Source organism: Pleurodeles waltl, chromosome 5, assembly GCF_031143425.1.
Source record: "Pleurodeles waltl isolate 20211129_DDA chromosome 5, aPleWal1.hap1.20221129, whole genome shotgun sequence".
In the NCBI taxonomy this organism is placed as follows: Eukaryota; Metazoa; Chordata; class Amphibia; order Caudata; family Salamandridae; genus Pleurodeles; species Pleurodeles waltl.
The window spans coordinates 505,828,355-505,844,094 of NC_090444.1; positions in this window are offsets into that span (position 1 = coordinate 505,828,355).

Consider the following 15,740-nt stretch of genomic DNA (forward strand, 5'->3'; position numbering starts at 1 on the left):
GGACACATAGAACTGGTCACTGAAATACACCTGCACAGTCAGAGGACGAAATAGGACACTGATACGACTATCAGGGCAATCCAATGTAACACACATTACCCAACATCAGCAGGACACATTAACAATATCAACATCCATATCACATCATAACATTGGCATGCATAGGATATGCTACATGTCAATTACAATTAAGTCAATGTGAACGATCAGGGATTGGAGCAGGTCCTGAGAGTCAAGTGTGCTGCCAGGACCATCACAACACCCACAGCCAGTGAAAGGTCTCACCATGAGAATGGATATACACGGAGGGTCGAGTAGGACAAAAAGGTGTCTATTCTTTATTTGGCATAAAGCAACACCTAGAGGCGATGAGGCTGACAAGTCTGATAACTCAATAACATACATGTGACACACAGGTGGGCCATAGGCCTATAACAATGCCCATCTGAAGGACAGCAGATATCAATACAAAACAAGATCACAAAGTGAATTCATCAAAAGGCAGGCACATCACGTCAAAATTGTCACAACACAGACACACTAATTGTACCCTGTTTCATTGCAGAGGAAGATGGATCACCTGCCGATATGCCTGTCCCAGATTTCCCTGATGACATGGATGACGAGCCCATAAACGTTCCCCAGGAGACCATCCAAAAGGTCCTTGAAACCCTCCAGACCCCACCTTCAGTCACAAGGAGGAGCACAGAACAAGCAGCCAGCGCAGAGGAACCACCCACCACCCCAATTGCAAGACCTGCCAGCTCCAATACAGCTGAGGACTCTGACGACACTGGCACCAGCTTTGAAAGAACTGTAGTTTGAGTACAGCGGGAGCTGGCCAAGAAGGTGCGGGTGGGGATGCAAACTATGGCAGCCAGCCTTGAGGGGGTGTGCTCGTGCATGATGTCATCTGCAGATCAGGCAGCAGCTATGCAAGCCCTAACATCCATACTGCAAGGACTACAAGAAACTGTCAGGGAATTCACCACTGCAGTAAGGGAGTTGCCACAACACCTCGCACCCCAAACATTCCACTGCATGCACGAATGCAATCATGACTCCCTCAGGGCCGACCTGCCTGCCTACCATCGTGATGTGGCTGCTATTCTCAAAAACCAGCAGACCCTCCTTGCTGCAGTACTGCCCTTAAGACCTTCACAGGGAGCAGCGACCGGGATGTCTGACTCCACGTCTTCTAACACTGAGGTGTGTGTTGCCCCTTCACAACCAACAACAACAAGGACAAAGCAGGCAACACACACATCAGAAGAAGAAGACATGGAACAGATCACATTCACATGGAAGAGTACCCGGAAGCACTAGTCCCTGCACCATGGCCTACTTTGACCAAGGTCCTACGTTTTGTCAAATGCCAGTCTTACAACAACTATATTCAATGACTTTTCTGCTAACCACTGTATAACTTGTCAGCGTTGCCAGTGAATGTCTCTCTCCTACTAATCGCCAAATCCTGTCCCTCTGCACTGTCTGTAACATCACCCCAGCATGTCAGGAGCATTATCCACACCCCTTCTGTAGGCTCACCATGTAAGATTGCACTAGAACGGACTCAGCAAACATGGACAATGTGCATATTGCACTACAGCACCTATCAATATATTGCACTTGCACACCAAATATGTCTCTGTGTAATTTGACACAACAACTGTGCAGTAGATAACACAAATGTGCCTGTGTGACAATCATTTTGCTTGTCAATACAACTGTCCTGACATCATGTAGTCAGATACATCTGTGCAGTGGCCAGGATTGCATCATAGCCTGCCCATCCTGAGGAGAATAACTGATGAAGGGAGAAACCACACACCATCATGCTGTGTTGTACAGAATAATGCTTCATCAAGAGAAATCAAAGTCAACTAATAGTGGCTGATAAATGTTGTCACCATGCAATACTAACACATTGAACTATGCAGTCCAATCTAAGCAAACAGTACAAAACACAGCATCAATCAACCTTCCTGAGTAAACATCCAAATAGGTAATCATGCTGAATTTTAGCACAAATGATCAATGTCAGTTATGAAGACAAGAAGACAAGAATGTTAACAAGACCTCATCTTCAAAGATGTCCCTGAACATCACACTGCAGTCCGACCTAAAAATGTCCCCACAATACCAAGTCTGTAAGCACACTTTGTGACGTAGAAAACATACTCATCTACACAAATCCTTTGTGATCCATGTCAACTCCGATTGGTTGTTCTTACAAATGGTGGATACTTACCAAGGTAGCACAGGGGTAGCTGCCATTTTACACCTCAGTTTGTTTTTGTTTGTAGCATAGGACACAAATGTAATAGAACAACAATCATCTACACTGATGGCAAGGCCATGATCAAGTAGCAGTTAACACATAATGCAAAGGGTTATCTATATATTTATTCATAACTAATCACTCCAGAGGCAACTAAGGGAAAAGTCATACCTACACTAATCTAACCTGACTACTCATTACCCACAACTGTCCCTAACGAACCTAAGCTAAACTTACTCTTCACATATAACGAATCGATCTAAACATCAACCCCCCACCCACCATTATGAGACAGGACACATGCAGGACAACACATACTAACCTACACACATACTATACTATCCTAAACAATCAAATATTTTTTTGTTATTATTATTATTTGTTTTAAACACACAGGAACCCCAACATTGACCCCCACCCACCCACCCACACACTTAATAAGGAAAAGTAGAAAGAATCAGGACCCCCCACCCTCCTCCCTAACACTAACTAAGCTAACAACCTATACTAACCTAACACTAATCCCCCAAGCCCACTAATCATGATAACAAGGAAAGAGGAGGGAGGGGAGGGAATTATGTCCATTGAATATATCAGTCCTAGAGGTTGGCCCTCCGGAGGGTCCGCCTGATAGACCTGACCCGCTTCTTGATGTAGGCCACATCCTGGCTAAACTTGTCCACCTTCCTCATAAATTTGTCCATTTTGTGTTCCAAAGCCAGGAATGCCGCAGGGTCGATTGGAGGTGCTGCTGCTGTTTGGGTCCCGGCAGAGGTGCTCTGTGTGCGTGTTGAGCCTAGCCCACTGGACTGTCCTGCAGCTGTCACACTGCTGGGGCCTGGGTGTGCTGCAGAGGCAGGGACAACTGTCCCCGCTGTGGCTGGGGCCACTTGGGGAGAACCTGTGGTTGTGGTGGTGGTGGCTGTAGTGGGCAACCTTGGGCCACCCTGTGGTGAAGCCCACCATGCTCCGGAGGCCCGATTCAACTGGTATTTACCGGCCATCCGTCGGAACCCCGACTGCACCTGCAGGATGTGTTGGTACCGCATGGCCCGCCTCTCAAATTCATGCCTCTGTGCGGCACTCATGTTTGCAGCTGTGAAGACAAAGGCCAACTATTTACTATAGGAACTGCATTGTGTGGAATAGCACAAGTGGTCAATCTGACAATACATCTACTGTACTTGTAACAGCTCATATCACCATACAGATCATTGAAAGTCTCAGAGGACATACATGGAAAGCCTGCCTACAAAGGTCATCTCACACATTGCACATACAATAATCTACATGATGGGTAACAACTGGCAATAACTTGTCATCAAAGTACTTACAGTTGCAGCTAACAATCATGCTGCACCGCCTCCGCCTATTGCCTGGACTACATATGTCAGTGTATGTGATAACAATCACAAACTTCAAGGTCTGCAATTTGCAATGGGATTTGCTAGTATAGAACTCATGTGCCATAACTGAGTGTGTACACTAGGTTCATAACCATATTTTATATAATCACAAGTATGTGTAACATACTGGTTGCTTCAGTCCTAGGTACCCTATTCACAAACCCATGCCTGTCTTTGAGGGGGGGTGGGAAGAACAACAAACAATCCCAAAATAGATGCACACCCAGGAGTGTATAGAAAGCTCAACATGTTTTTGCCTCCACACACAGACCACCAGTAAGGGATATCAACAAATTGGAGTCAGCTAAACCTTGTCCTATCCAAGGTCCACACATGTCAAAATGTACTGACCTAGGCCAACATTACATACTTCCAGTGAGGCATAATTTTCAACAGACACAGAGGAGCAAGAACACCCATGATCATTAATAGCATGCACACCTAGGCCGTTGCACTCTAGTCCCACACACTTCTAGTACAACTTGTGGAAGTACATGCTCCCGGAAGATCCAACCTACAGTGTACTCAGTACATCGGTTAATAGGGAAGCAGCAGTTTTCAGACAAGCCATTTGCAGAAGCTATCTGGGAGAATGTCAGTCGGACATGCAGACTCAGTCCGAGACGAGTCCCAGTGCAACTCTTATTGAAACTAGTGTATTCCACATGACTCACCCCATTTCCCATAGCGGGCCCTACAGGAATGGCCTACAAACCCAAGATCAGACAAATGGATAAGCATTGGTCAACTCAAAATAAAGTGATAACTGAAATCCCACTAATGGAACAAGACTAATAATTGGGCAGCGCATCACACCTTGCAATGTGTTCAACACACAGGGGGTTATTCTAACTTTGGAGGAGGGGTTAATCCGTCCCAAAAGTGACGGATTTACCACCAGCCGTATTACGAGTCCATTATATCCTATGGAACTCGTAATACGGCTGGTGGTATATCCGTCACTTTACCGTCACTTTTGGGACGGATTAACACTCCTCCAAAGTTAGAATAACCCCCACAGTAGTCCATCACACATCACCAGCAAACACAAAACATACCACACATGTCAACACTCACTGTATGTGTCGGGGTCCTCAAAACGAGCCACCTCTCCCACTGTGTACGGTGCAGGTCCACCTGTAAAGCATGGAAGGAAGAATATGCTCAGAATCCGTGCACTGACAAACAATTTCAAATACAAATACAATGTGATAATCTGACATGAGTAATGAAACACTTTCAGACAAGCTCATACTGCATGGAATAATTCCTGTGCAACATTTACATAGGATGGGTCTCCTGCTACAGTTACACACACTTCTACACACATGCAGTGGCCTGGACTGTCATGTGGTGGCAAACATGCACCTCCATTAGTGTGCAGCAACAATATAGGTGTGTATTCATCTCATCATGTGCATCCAAGAGAGACATCCAAAAGCTGGTTACTTGAGGACTGCATGACCTGTCAAACAGCCTATGTGGTCATTACACATTTGTGACAGTTAGGTACATGGTACAGAGGGCCAGGTACTTTGGCAATACCTCATGTTGTTACAGTTTCCTAAACTGATGTGTCCAAACAATGGTGATTGGCACCAAACATAGATGTTTGTACCCTAGTCCATACCTTTGGACTGCCATCCCTATACGGATTTTGGCATAAGTGTCAATAAATACCTGTCTAATATGTTAGCTGAGGGCACCTGAGTCCTTTACAAATATGGTTCATAGACAGATCTGGCATGTATCAATAAAATGTGAAGGAGCACATTTATCCCGAACAGGCATGGCACTTCCGTGAACACTTTCCCTACACACAAACCAGACACACATGAGACATATGTCTGGGCCACATTGCTATCATCAATTGACGTGAAGGCAGCACTCATTTTCAGCATCATGTAGGGTTTCAAATGTCAGTCTAGCTATAGCGTCAACATATGTAGGTATGATGTTACTACATCCATACTTCACTGGTAATTGTGACGTGTAGAGTCCTGATTGCATAATTAATGTGTCGCTTGTCTGACACAAAGGCGGCACTACATTACATTCTGCTACAAGCAACCTGTATGTGTGGAAAACATGAGCTGCCTGACTGCTAGCATTTGTCATCCTTCACGTAGTGCATCAATTACCCTGTATGTTTCCCTAGCATTACACACAGTCAGCTACTTATCTGGCAGATTGGGTACCAATCATCTCATGTCACTACACAGCTTTAAATTGTGCACATTTACATGATCTGTACTCACCAACATGGCCACCAATCCTGATTCCCAGGTGGTCCAGCAGATCTTGCTCCCTGGAGATCAGGTCAGCCCAGCGGTGCTTCAATTGATGGTCATTCCGTTGGCTCCCATACAGACGCACCAAGTGATGGCGCACCTTCCCCCACCGTACTTTTCGGGCCTCCGTGTGATACCCCTGTATCACCCTACCCCCAGCCTCCGGCATCAGTGGGAGGAAATGGCAAACCAGCCATATGAACCCCACCAATTCCTCCTCACACATCCTGGAAAGCCGTGGCCTACCAGACATTTAAGCACTGAAAAAGAGGAAAAAGTAGTAGAAAAAAAGAAAAGGGGGAAATGGGGAAAGTTAGAGTGAGGAAATGCAAAGAAAACTTAACAAATAGAAGAGCCCAACTATCCCCTATATAACAGCACCCACAACAGACTCCCACAGACAATAAATACAACACTGGACTGGACAAATTTATACAACACACACTCAGACAGTATTCTACAACAATATATTGATGACAAAACAACAAGTAAGATGGCACTCTGGACACAAAAGCACTAATTCACAGGACAACACTTTGCACACAGCCACACAGTCTAGAATAATTAGAGACTGCAAAGTGAAAGTGAAAGTACACCCACTGTACAGAATCTGTAAACAGGATATCCTATTACATCACATCCTGCATAACATGGCTGCCGTTTATTTCCATTATGCATTATATTTTCACGCATACAGGTTGTGCGTCATATTTTTTGATGCACAGGAGTGCAGATAATGCAGAGTCAAAATATTTTTCATATTTGGTATTTACTATTTGTTTGCGGCATAATTTACAGTTCTAGAGGTGAAAATTAAGCCGCAGCCAAATATGATATCAATTTATGAAAAAAAAAAAAGACTCTGCATTATTTGCACTCCTGTGCGTCAAAAATTATGACGCACAAGCCGTATGCGTGAAAAAATGACGCATTATGACAAATATGTATTTTATTTGTCCAAATGAGTAATGGAATTTTGCATGACCAAATGGTGCTAAGTGATAAACTTTGGGGTTAGCTATAGCAAATGTCCCTTATAGGATGTATAGAAGGTATTCACAGAGCAATAGTAATGATTGGCCAGAATGGATATTACTCATAATTGCGCACATATGTAGGTAATTGCTGATTGCAACTTTCAAAATATGAAAGAGATACCAGGATGTATTCCTTAGCAAATTTGTGAGCACATGTATCAAGCTATTCCAAATAGCATAAAGGCCAATTAGGTAATGCAATTGTCGCCTAAACCTTTTTTGGGGGTAACCATGTGCTAATTACGAGTTAATGTAGCTAAAATATGTTTCACTATTGACATGTAGGGCACACATGCCCCTTATGCATGTGTGTGCTTCACATGTGCATAAAAAATGTATATTTGGGGTGCAGCAGAGGGGGACTTAGGCCCCCAGCACCCTAAGGTTTGCTGTTCCTGACTTGCAACTTTATCCAAGGTTTTCCCAAATTCAGTAATGCTAAACCATTGGCAGCGGGCCCATAGATGCAAATTGAGTATGATTCTCTGTTTGCTAATCTGTAATCCCATTTGCCCATTTGAAATTTGCCCTATTAATTCTTTGGAGAATTCTGACATACCATTTAGCATTGATTTAATAGCAAATTCTCAACGTTCCTTATGTCATGATAGCAAATAGGTTGTTGAAGTATGTGGCCCTTTATGCATTACCTGGTTTAGTGGCATGTTTCATTCTTCCTGCTAGGTTACAACTGGGACACTACTGTGATAGGCTGCTTGCAACCATTTTGTTGATTGGATGGTACATGTACATGTGTGTGGTCCAATGTTGATCCAGTATCAACTGTTAAGGTGTATGTTGTCACTGTGACGTCCAGGTCTCATCATGAGTTATTGGCAGCTAATCGTGTATCTAATGAGTATCGTTTGTAGCTAAATGTGACTAAAGTCATTGTGGACATGGTAACCTACACGTGGATGGTCCCACCCTGTCACTGAAGACGTGTAATGAGACTTTCAACTGGGAAACCGTGGTGTGCTGAGTGAGAGAATGTCTCAGGTGTCTGGATCCTGCATGTGTCATTGCAACATTTGTACTCAAGTTGGCCTCTGTGGATGGGAATGCATCAGGAAACATCATAGCCTCTGTGCAGAAGTAAATGGCTGGTATTCAGCACACACGAGCCATCTCTATTATTTGAACAATGTTACTCAGCGTGTTTACTGTCAGGGTCCTCATATGTGTTGACTTTTCATGGACATCATCTGAGGTTGCTGGTTCTGCTGGAGGCCACGTACACCATCAAAGGCTATGGCCCAGGTACACTGTCACACTTTGTAGTTTAGACATTGATGAGGCCCAGACAACGGATGGGCCATAATTTAGCTATTCAGGGGCACTGTCATAAATATGATACAAAGAAAAGTCAGATGATGCAATACACGTATTTGAGTATACATTGATGAGGCAAATGACAAATTAGCCTCTGAGGAAAGAGAGGTTTTGGACAGCAAGTGTGGTCCATAGGTGGCCACCGGGTATCTTTAGGGTGACCCACGGACAGGTGCCAGTCAGGCTGACAGGATGCTGGGTCAATCAGGAGCCAGCTCTTTCACAAATTACATGATCAGTGGTCTGACTAGGACTGGTCAGAGGGAGGAGTAGACAGTTGACATGTCACACTGTGTATGTCCTGTGTTATTTTGAAGGTGACACATGAACCCTGATAAAGTGTTACACGGCAACATTAGTAGCAATGCTTAATGGTGTAATTGCCCAAATGTCTACATCTATGCTGTAGGAGGCATCAGCAGGGACGGGCATGTAAATTTGGGTGGTGTGCATGGAGGGGATCACTGGCGTAGCCTCCATCAGTGTCTCACAAGTCCTGTCGGATGTGATTTGCTTTAAAATGGCCTACAGTACCTTTCACACAAGAATCAATCTACAGGTGATACCAGGCCTTAAAAACTCCAAGCCAGTGTATTATATGAGCTGAGTTCCATGCAGTGAGATGGTACTATGACAATGGTAGGCATAGGAAAGGGTGTGGCACACTGGATGACTCTTGTGAGTGTGTGTATGTAGATGAGGGAATCTCAGGGTACACATATCAGCATTCCAGGGACCTCTTCAGACAGGTGGGGTCTGACCAGGCGCATGGGTGTGTAAAGTTTTTAGAAAAGGGCTGACATGTAGATGGGATGTGATGTGCTGGATGCTTGTCATATGTGTGGCACTTGTGCTGTGTATGTTCTGCTTATGTGTAACTCTAGTGACAGATAGTCATTGCAAAGATTGTATGTAGTTGGAATTACTGCTGCCAAGAGTCTGGTAATACATTCCTGTTCCTGAAGAAAAAGCATGTCAACTGCCTGATGTATGAGGCCTGTTTTCCCCTAGTTGAGTGATGGTGTTTTAGTTGTGTACCACCTGCTGCGATGAACCATGTTTCCTACATGTATGTGTGTAATGGGTGTGGTCCTCAGCTATTGCCCTTCAAAGGTGAACTGTACAGGATGTCAGTCATTTACATTGTGTGTGTATGTGACCGTTGTATGATAGGCATTACATTTGTAGTGTATTTTTCTGTGTCCTGATTGTTATATCATTAATGCTCCATGAAACGACATTCTTCTTCTGATATTTAGAGCTAAAGGTGTGCAGAAATGAATAGCCAGACCATGATATGGTGTTTATTATCAGTGTTTATTTACAATAGTTCATTAAGTGGTGATGGTGATAATAATTAAAAGAAATTGTTCACAATGTGTTGGCGCCTACGCACTCCAGCAGCCGTGTTTGGTTGTTCCCCCTCCTGTTGCAGGGCAGCATCCTCCTCTTCCTCGTCTTCAGGCATGTATGGGTCTGGTTCGAGGAGGGGAATGTTCCTTTTGATACAAATGTTGTGCAATATTGCACATGTGAGGATGATCCTACAGACCATCTCGGGGGAATATAGGAGGCTACCACCAGTGATGTCGAGGCAGCGGAACCTTGATTTGAGGATGCCGAAGGTCCGCTCGACAATGCTGCGTGTCCTCTTATGGGCCTCATTGTATGCCCGCTCTGCAGCAGTACTCGGGTTGCCAAATGGTGTCATTATCCATGGCTGGATGCCATACCCATGATCAGCTGAAAGAGAAAAAGTATGGGATCATGTTGATGTAGCTGGCACTATTGAAAAGACCTTTAATGGCAGTAGTTGTCTTGTGTTGTCTGTGACTCTTTTGTGTACTGATGTGACATCCTATACTTGTAGGCTATGCCATCTGCATTGTGTTGTTTCCTTGGCTGAGCAAGTGTTTGTCTGCTAACCGTTTGTCAGCAGTATGTTTTGGGAGTTTCAGTGCAGTGTGCCCTCCATAGCATTGTGACTTGTGATACAGGTGTCCTTGTGTCTTCACTTGGGGTGAGTTGATAGTTCAATGTAGAGTTTAATTTATAAGTGTTGTTAGCACGTTCATATGAAAGTACCCTGGACATCCCATACCTTTAGACTTAGGCAGTGCATTAATGTAAAGGTCATTGGGACACTTACAATTTGCAAGGTGACATTTCGGCTACCACACTCATTTATGTCTTCACATTAGGCTGTACACTTATTTCAGATGTGTGACAGGTTCAATGGTGACTTAAGAAACATGGCTAGTGATGTCAGGACCTCAGTGTGTTCCTGTTGACATGTTGCTGGTGTGGTGTATGTGTTGTGTGTCCTAGAGGGTTGCTGTGCAGTGTATATATACGTAGGTTTTTGTACTTACCAACAAGTAGTCCATTGCCATACCGTCCATCCTGGAAGTGTTGGTTGATGGTGCAGTGACAGAAGATGAATGAGTCATGGACACTCCCAGGATATTTAGCCACAATGTTGGTGATCAATCCCTGGTGATCGACAATGGCCTGCACGTTGACTGAATGTGTGTGCTTCCTGTTGCGGTAGAGGTGTTCAGTTGCAGCAGGTGGCACAAGGCGTACATGTGTGCAGTCGATTGCACCAAGGACGTGTGGGAAGCCACTGATTGCGTAGAACCCCTGTTTAGTTTCCTGCTGCTTCTGCAGTGTGTTAGGGAAGCAGATGTGGCGGGGTGCCAGGCGAATAATGGCATCCAGTACTTTGGGCAGAAATGCGGAGAATGATGGTTGTGATATTCCGCCTACCAGGGCACCAGTTGTTTGAAAAGAGCCACTTGCCAGCATGTGGGGTAAGGCAAGCAGCTTTGTTTCTGTCGGTATGGTGTGGGGTGTCACCAAAGTGGGGGCCAACTTCTGTTCAATGTTTTGCAGCAGCTGCTGAATGGCCTGCCAGTTCAAACAGTACCTCTGTATGATGTTGTGTTCTCTGAGGCCCTGAAGGGTGGTTCTTGGGCGGAATATCCTCTCCTGCCTTCTGCGCTGCCTTCGGGGTCCCTGCTGGTGTTGTTGTTGCTGCTGGGCCCTGCGTCTGCGTGCACGCTGGATTAGAATGACCTCCATGGCTCCCTGTTGCTGCTCTGCTGCTCTGCTGTTTGTTCTGTGTGTTCTGATTAAATACAGGTGTGTTTGCCCCATTTTAATGCCTGCCCTGACCCAGGTGTTAAATTTTGACGCAAATCGGGCTGTGCGTCATTTTCTCGCTCCGCCTCCCGGCGTGCGTCATTTTTGCCCGAAAGCATAAATACGACGCACGGCCATTTAAGTCATTTTTTGGACGGGAACGCCTACCCTGCATATCATTAACACAGGGCGGGTTGCCGCATCCAAAAAATGACGCACACAGCGGAATTTTGTAGTCCGCGGGCGTCAAAGTTTAAATACGGGGCAACGTTTGCGCTGATTGTGCGTCAAAAATTTTGACGCACAATCGGCGCAACCGGAGTATAAATATGCCCCTCAGTGTGCAAATGGTGTGCCTGGCTGACCATTATATTTCCCACATCACTGCCAAGTATCCTGGGTCAGTGCATGATGCCTTCGTCTTGAGGAATAGCAGCAACCCACATGTGATGGCACAACTACAGAGGCACAGGGGGTGGCTTATGGGCGAGCCTGAGTCCCCACCCAATGCATGTCAGTGTGTGCCTTCAGGAGTCATCCCTGATTGCCATTGTGCCAGGTTAATGTTTGCCCCTCACTTCTTGCAGGTGACTCTGGCTATCCAGACCTGTCCTGGACCCTGTAAGGAATCTGAGGACGGGGCTGAGAATAGGTATAATGATGCTCATGGGCAAACCAGGAGAATAATTGAGAGGACCTTCGGTCTCCTTAATGCCAGGTTCAGATGCCACAATGTGACATGTAGATCCCTCTCCTACTACCCTGAGAAGGTCTGCCAGATAGTTGTTGTATGCTGCATGTTGCACAACCTGGCCATCAGACAACATGTGCCCTATCTGCAGGAGGAGGAGGGTGAAAATGCTCCTGTGGCAGCAGTGGACCCTGTGGACAGTGAGGATGAAGCAGAGGATGAGGATGTGGACAACAGGACATCAGTTATACAGCAGTACTTCCAATGACACACAGGTAAGACAGTGGAACTGACCATTCCTCTGATTCATTTTTTTTCTGTGTGGATGTAGCATGATAACTTCCTTAACATCCCAACTGACTGTCACCTATGCCTTCCCATTTTGCAGATGTTGGTGTGGTTACAACTGTGTACCGATGTGATGACTTCAAACTGCTACAGGCCATTTTTGGATGGAATCACAAAGTTCAGGACAATTGCACAAGATGAAACAGTTCAACACATTTTACATTTTTTGTCACATAAAGCACTATCACTCAAGTTGTGTTCAAGGGTGTTTATTGAAGTGAATATTTTGAAGGAATAGTCTAATAGAATGGGGCGATGCTAGAGGAGAGTCCAGGATATGTGTCAAGTGTGTTTGTAGCACAAATCCAGTGTCCAAGAGGCCATAGGAAGGGGAGCAATGGCCGTTCAAAGTGGACAAGGTGACAGAGTGGAACACATGGGGGAATTTCAGGAGGGTCTCATTTCCTTGCGGTGGTCTTGACAAGTGTCTCTGGTGTCTGTCTGGGTTGCAGGGAACGTTTGTGGGGTGGTTAACCTTCTGCAGGGGGAGGGGTGCTGGTGGCCTTGGGTCCTGTGGCAGGGCCTCCTGTCCACTGGTTGCAGCAGATGTGGAGGGCTGTTCAGTTGACTGGCTAGTGGTAGGGGCCCGCTCGTGTGCTGTGTAGTCCCTCATAATGTTGGCCATATCACCCAGGACCCCTGCTATGGAGACCATGGTGGTGTTGAGGGCCTGCAATTCTTTCCTGATTTCAAGGTTTAACATCTGACCCATCTTGTCCTGGGATAGTTGGTAAGCCCCCAGGACATTGGTGAGTGCCTCCTGGGCAGTCGGTTCCCTGAGCCTGTCCTCCCCCTGGTGCAGAGCTGTCCTCCGTGTGTCCCTGTCCCCCTGTGTCTGTGTTCCCTGAATGGTGTGCCCACTCCCACTGTCTACAGGACCTTGATTGTCTTGCCTGTGAGATGTGGACTGAGGTCCCTGTACAGGTGGGCACACTGCTGATTGAGGTGTCCTGGGGACAGAGATGTGGGGACGCTGGGTGGCTACTGTGGTGTTGGATCCTGATAGGGGAGGCTCTGTGGTGGACTGGGTGTGGGCTGGGGTATCCAACTGACCAGTGGTCCTTGATGGGCCAGGAAGTTCATCCATATCCTGTAGTCCAGAGTTGCTGTTATCATTGGGGGCATCTTCTGGTGGGGAACTGGGTAGCCATGGCACCTCCTTGTTGCTGAGATTGGCTGGGCACCTGTGGGGATGTAAGTGGTGTACTATGCTACATGTCTGTGACATTTACTGCATCCCTACCTTCCTCTATATTGTTGCTGTTGCCCTGCCACCTTTGTTTGTGTATGGATGTGCATGCAGTGGGTATGGTATGCAGGGCTTGGCTTTTAGGATTGTTGTTTGTGTTTCTACACTGTGTGGGATGGAGTGGAGTGATGGGTTTCAGGATGAGGGGTGGTGGTAGTGGTGACATGCAGGTATGGGGGATAGGGAGTGAATATTGACTCACCGGTGTCCAGTCCTTCGGCATCTCCAGTGAGTCCCTCAGAATGCAGTATTACCAAGACTTGCTCCTCCCATGCTGTGAGCTGTGGGGGAGGAGGTTGGGGCCAACTGCCAGTCCTCTGGATAGCGAGCTGTTGCCTTGCTGCCATGGAACGTACCTTTACCCGTAGGTCGTTCCACCTCTTCCTGATGTCGTCCCTTTTTCGTGGATGCTATTTCACGGCGTTCACCCGATCCACAATTCTCTGCCATAGCTCCACCTTCCTTGCAGTGATTTGCTGTACCTGTGCTCCAAACAGCTGTGGCTCTACCCTGACTATTTCCTCCATCATGACCCGCAACTCCTCATCATTGAAACGGGGGTGCCTTTGTGGGGACGTGGGTGTTGTGTGGTGTGTGTTGTGCAGTGGGTGTTGTGTAAAGTGGTGGGGTGCATGACAGATGAATGGGTTTTTGTGGAGTGTGTGTAGTTATGTTTAGTATTTGTTTGGCTATCTCTTTGTTATTTTTTGTATTAAGAAAGGGTTGTGGGCAATGTGGGTGTGTGTTTTATAGTGCTGTGGGTGGGTGGGTGTGTGTGTATCAGTGTTAGGTGTGTTTTTAGTATTGGCCAATGTTGTGTTGTTTTATATTGTGTGGCCATTCTGACCATGCCAGTGTATATGGCCAATGGTTTGCCACCGTTGAATGTCCGCTGTGGTGATTTGTGGATCATAGTGTGTAGGGCATTCTTTTGTTGGCGTAACAGTATGGCTGTTCATACTGAACACCTACCTGGTCTGGTGGATATGTGTTTGTGGCAGTATTCTGTCAGCTTAATGTGTGTGTGTGTGTGTCATAATATGGCGAATGGATAGTCGCTTCCGCAACGGTATGCTGGCGGCCGTCACCACAGCGGCAAGCTGGATTTACCACCAACATCATAATAAGGGCCTTTGTCTCCTGAATCAAGCCTTGTCGCTCATTGACAAGCTACCAAGGGTTGAGCTGGTGTTAATTTATCGAGACCTAACTGAACCTAGTGGGGGGGGGGTTAGTGGCCAATTGCTAAGTGTAGGTACTCACCTGCACTTACCAATAATCCACTATCCAACGCTTCTTGCAAAGTGGAATGTAGTGATGTGAGGCTCATAGAATGCCCATACTTACGTTTGAAACTCCAAAGTGAATACTGGGACTTGGAGATATTTAGGCTTGTATAAAGATGAATTAGAGGACTGGGCAGTGGGGTCTGGTTCTTACTCAAATCTATTCCCTGGACTAGGGTCAAGCTCCTTAGTTTCCCAAATTTGCTGGACTACTATCTGCTATCATCGCAGGGATGGTGGCCTGCTGTAGTATAGTCAAAAAATGAGGGATCAGGAGATTAATGGTCCAGTGTACAGCCTCCCATAATCAGCTATTTGAAAATATAAGATAACTGTTCCAAGAGAAAAGGAAAAAGAACTTGTTAGAAGCAAGTGCCCTCACACACCCATTAGGGTGTCATGCTTCATCATCGGGTAAGCTCCTCGTCAGACTGACACTCCAATGTCTGACGGGAACTCCTGGACGGGGGCTCTTTGCCAGAGATCATTCTCTGTGCCGTGATGAAAGGGATTAAAAAAAGTCAATGCCCACCTTCAGGCACTACAAAAAGTAGGAGAGTGAAGGAAAGTTACAATTGGCTCAAAACCTAGGCAAGACACCTACATTTAATGGTGGGATTGATGATGAAGGGACACTGGCTGCTGTCAATGAGGAGGCCAGAACCTAAAAGAATC